General features: G+C 32.3%; 1 pseudogene; it reads right to left on the reverse strand.

Moving 5' to 3' along the window:
* Positions 1-2,294: 2,294 nt before the first annotated feature.
* Positions 2,295-5,072, reverse strand: LOC112778151 (uncharacterized; annotated as a pseudogene).
* Between the last annotated feature and the right edge of the window lie 632 nt (positions 5,073-5,704).

The following is a 5,704-nucleotide window of genomic DNA, read 5'->3' on the forward strand; positions in this document are numbered from 1 at the left end:
TTTGTGTTTAGTACTGTGCTATACTATGTTGTTAACTGATCTTATTTTAACTGTTAATGCACTCCAGCTCAAGATGAAAAATGGAGATGAGATCTTAGCTATTAAACATGTGGATGGAGGTGCTGTTGCATCACTTAGCTTTTAGGATGCCATTGATATGACTCTATAGTGGACATATTATTAGGATAATATATTTTATTGTTGGACTATAATTAAATTATCATGAACTAACTTGGTTACTTTTTATATCTTATAAAATATGATGATAGGAAATGCAGACACTTTAAAATTTTGCAAGTCAATTGTTGAATGCTTAATTACTCAATGTGCTTATATTGTTCTGGCATTCATGAGTTTGGATTCTGAAATTGTGTATGTTTATTATTATTTGCTATTTTATTCTTCATACCTTAAAATTTCTCTTCATTTTCCATTCCTTTCTTCACTCAGCTGACAATATTTTATTTTATTTTTTACAAAAGTACCAATATTTTCACTTTTGGATAATTTAAAATCTGTGTATGTTTAATTAATTACTGTAATAATTCTCACCCACACTACTAATCTATTTTCATGTGAAACAGGTTTTAGATTTTTTTCAATTCTTGCTGCTAGCTAATTTACTTTGAAAGCTTCAAGTTTTAATATTTGCTAGGAAAAAAAAAAAGAAAAATTATCATTTGAAAGAGGTGATTATAATTTTCTCATATTTTCTTTTAGAATACTATTTAAGTAAGTTTTTAATATCGTTTTTAACCATGCTATATATGCTTTATTAAATAAACTTCCGAAATTTTTCTGAGACATTTTAACATATGGATCTAATTTGAAGGCTATAGCTAATATATGATAACCCAGACCATCTTCATATACTCTCATTCCGTTCTCTCATCTCTTCATCCTTCACATTCTCCATCTCTCTCTCTCTCTCTCTCTCTCTCTCTCAATTCCTCGTGTTTAGGTCTGTGTTCTTCAATCTCAATCTCCTTTTGTCTTTGCTTTCATGTTTGCTACTTTTTCTCGAGTCATTCAATGGGTGATTTGGTGCAAAGTTTTTATTTTTCTTGCTTTTTGGTATGTGCTTATCAGTTTTGTTTTGCATGGGTGCTTCAGATTTCATTTCTAGGCACTACAAGTTTTTTGTTTATTTGTGGCGGTTTTTTTTTTATTTGTGGAGGTTTCAAACCCCCACAAAAAGGATTGTGGCAGTTTCAAAAACCTCCAAAATTTGAGGTGCCACGAGCTCCTTTGTGGCAGTTTTTCACAACCCTCACAATGTCATTTAGTGGCGGTTTTCTATCCCTTTTGTGGGGGTTCTATGCTAGCATTTTGTGACAGTTCTTGGTTAATGTTTGTGGCGGTTCAAAACCCCACAAAAAAAATTTTTGATTTAAAAAAAAATAGCTATTCTGTGGGGGTTTCAAACCTCCACAAACCTGTCAATATTATTCTTAAAATATTAATCTGGATGTTAGAAATACTTAAGCAAGACATTAAAAATGTAAAAAAAAAAAATTAAAATATTACATATTTAAACAAAATCAATATAGTACATTACCATCATTTTCTAATCACATTAATTATAACAACAAAATATTAAAAATAACATGTATTAAATATAGAATAATTAGAGAACACTATGTACATAATATATATATATATATATATATATATATATATATATATATATATATATATATATATATATCAAGTGAACTAATATCTAAATCAGCACTAACCATGTCTTCTATTCTTTTTTTAATCTGCAGATTACATATTTTCTACTTCAGTTACTGAAAAGCAATAAAGAAACAAATACAAAAGACTAAGAATAATTAACATTGAAATTGAAAAGGTACAAGTACAAACCTCAGAGATGCATATTGTTCGAACTCATTTTCAAGGGCTTCAGATCACAAATAAGTTACATTTACATGTGACTAATGATGAAATAGATGTAGGAGGATTATGCATTAGCATTTGACTTATAATTAAAAGGCAAATAGATGAAATTATTTATATGCTGAAAAATGCATAATAATAAACCCAATATAATAAAAAGTGAAATGATAGTCGGTATGAAAATACACCCTGACCTTATCATGTTCGCTGATACCAAATACATATTTGTTTTCAATTTTTATTATATTGGATTTATTTTTAAGTACCTAGTCCGATTCATGCATCTTCATAATCAATGAATTCACACAACATACCAATTCTCTATTAATATTCATGATATTTGCTCTTTATCTTCTTTATCTAAATTATTACAAACCACAACTAAAAATCTATTATCTAGCATTATTGCAACTATTTCTTTTTCTTTTCCATAGCCTTAACAAGAGGGATGTATAGACTGCTCCAGCAAAATCTACAATGTGAATAGTCACAGAATTTGAATAATAATAATGCCATATTACCTGGTATGAGTAATGGGTGTGCAGGTCCACGGATGACATGAAGCAAGTTTGTGATGGGTGTGTCTGAAGTCAAATATAGAAATATGATAAACTGGACATTTAAAGCTAGTACAATAAGAGTATGTTCAGGAGAAAGGAGCGCAGGGAAGAGTTTGAAGAGTCATTATGAGTTCATTTTACTCTTCAAATATATCCATTCTTTCTCTTTTTTTTGCAAAACCTCAACTCACAAACACGCCAAAGGATCACTAAAGAAGGATGCAAATAAGTTCTGCTATCTATCAAAAGGGTTTCTATCTTCAATTGTATCTAACTATCTATATTGGGGAAATATTGATGGTTCAACCCACCGTCAGAGCTAAGAATGAATAAGTGACAGTCAAGGATAATGGAGCTTACATGTATCCAGCCTAAAGGAAAGAGTGATAAGTTGTCCTGAACTTCAAATATTTCTTCTTCATTATTCAATGTTAAACACTGAACAATAAATTAAATTAGACATACATTGCTCAACTGAAAATAATTAAAATTATAACAAACAGTTAAAAAAATCATTAATGAATCATGAGAGAATTACAATCTTGAGTCTCTTAATTCTAAGGAATACTGTATTTAGCTCTATTCATATATGTTTTGCATTATTCCATTTGAGAATCATTTTATCCCCCAACGATAATCCCAAGAGAATTGGCTTAAGAACCAGTTTCCTTTAAAAGTAATTGAAAAAATCCTATCATATGATTTACAGTTCCAACAGAGGTTTAGTAGCACTTTCACAACAAATGTAGATAAATAATCTCAAATAACAATAAGAACAAATTATGCAGCACTCATAAACTCCATGCATCACAACCTCAGATCAGTAGAAGTCTCACTTTGTCTGATAGGATAAAATTGGAAATAGAAAAAATGAAGAAACGGTCTATATAATCATTTAAAAACAACAAACTGAACCACAAGAGTAAACATAACCATTATCTTACCAAGTCTGAAGTTGACTCCTGCTTTGGGATAATAAGTGTAGTGATATGAAAAATCCTGTTTTTCTGTAGACATCAGATTGCAAGCACAAAAATGTATTAAAATTAGCAACCAAAATATTTCTAGAACCCAGAAGTAAACAAAATTATGACTTCTTTTACCAGGGAGCCTACAAGAACACCACATGTCTCTAAGTTTTTCCGTGTGTTTTTGGAAGCCAGTCTCAAAAAATCTTCCATCATTTTCACAGGCTGCAACACAGAGTAAAGTGAACTTATAATAATTTATTACCCGGTTTAAGAATCAAACAAACCACACATAAGAACAAGTCACAATGAATGATCAAGAGAGTCCATGATGTGCTTTGAACAATTCCATTTAAAACGTAAAATAAATCAGGCTTACAATATGTAGGTGTCAGTATATACTGGGACCAGGTCCAGAATCTTGAGAAGATTTAGCTGGTCCAGGCCTTGGATCTGCAACTTTTGAAGGAGGAATGGGAGAAGACTCAGGATACACCTTAGCACTCTCTGATTCCATCCTACAAACCCTTGGCGTCACCATTAGCTGCTTTGATGACTGGAACCTTTACCAATCAATCAATATATAAGTTAAATAGAGGCTAACCTCTGGCCTTTATAGACTCTGCAGACGCGGGAGCCATTTTTGATTGACCAAGACCAAACTAGATTATGCAACTGAAAAAAATAAAAGCAAAGAAATTAATTTTGACCAAAACCAATATAAGAAAGATAAAGGCTTGCTTAAAGTACTCACTCATTTTGTAATCGGCGTAGAGGAAGCGGATGCTGAAACTGAAAGCAAAGAGAGTTGCTAATTGCAAAACCTAAAAGTTACACAAATATCAGCATAAATGACTTAAATGCATAATGATAATGCTGAAACCAATTTCTATAAACTAATGCTGAAAAAGGAAATGACTATCCATTGGATAAATCACTGCATATACTAATCAGTAGCTATCAAATCTTTGATCAAAAGGGGGAAAACTCCCTGGAAAAAAAAATTAAGAACGTTCCTTTTAAAATGAAACATCAGCATCATCTGTAATAAGTAATGAGAAATGAGGATCTAATTAAGGTGATAGAAGAAATGACAAAAAGTTAAGCTTATGATTTGTATGGATCACAAGCTCTCCCATTTCTAAAAGATACTTCAAACAGTAACATCAAAATAAATTGTTAATTGAAGAATTGGCTAAGTATTCTTGAGCAGTTAAGAATAATTGCAAGAGAAGTAATAAAGAACAAAATTAGTAACCAAAACAACAATAAAGACAATGCAACACTCATATATCATATGAAACCTTTACTATTCTCAAGATCTTAGTCCAAGATGAACTTGGAAAACTACATTGCAATCAATTTATAATATCTTGCAATCATAATATCTCAAACAAAATTAAAGAGCAAGAAAATAAAATATTATCACATAAATCACAAAGAAATTGAATAATATAGAAACGTAGAATATCCCAGTGAAACATGAAATTGTGGCAAGAATGAACAAGTAAAAGCATGCAAGCATATTCAGACGAGCCATTTCCATTTCCAATTCCATTTCAATTTGCAGGACGCCGCACAATGGTAAAATTCCATAATCATGAGTCCAGTTAACATAATAACCAAATGACAATTGCTTCATTGTTGAAACAAGTACGGTATTAGGCACCAATTTAACACATTAAAATGATTACCCTAAGCTGGTAGTGGTTGATCAAGTACGGTAAAATAGCACGAAGGAAAAGTCGCCGCGCTGGTTAATCAATTGGAACTTCAAAGAAGAAGAGAAACAGAGACAAATGAAATATGGAGAAAAAGAAGAATACCAGCGGTAGCTCGAAGGAGAAAACAGATCTGAAACAGTGGCTCGATTCAGAAGCCTTCGACCGCGGAAACTACGGCGGCAACGATGGTAGAAATCACGGCGGCAACGGCGGCATAAACTGTAGCGGCAAGCGTAGCGATAGAGCAAATAGATCTGAAACCATAATGTTGATGAGGAGGTGGCTCAATTGAGAAGCTTCCTGTGACAACTGTGGCGGCAACAGCGGCAAAACTGGCGACTATAACGGCGACGGTAACGGTGGCGGAACCAGCGACTACAATGACAACTACATCGAAGGTAGATAACTTAGGGTTTTGTTCATCGCCATTCTCTTCTCTTCTCTCTGCCTCGATGGTAGATAACTTAGGGTTTTATTCATCTCCTGAATTTTCATGTATTACTCTGATATCTAGTGATCTGCATTTGCTTTTGCTAACTTTGGCAATCCT

The sequence above is a fragment of the Arachis hypogaea genome, chromosome 19, assembly GCF_003086295.3.
Source record: "Arachis hypogaea cultivar Tifrunner chromosome 19, arahy.Tifrunner.gnm2.J5K5, whole genome shotgun sequence".
Classification (NCBI taxonomy): domain Eukaryota; kingdom Viridiplantae; phylum Streptophyta; class Magnoliopsida; order Fabales; family Fabaceae; genus Arachis; species Arachis hypogaea.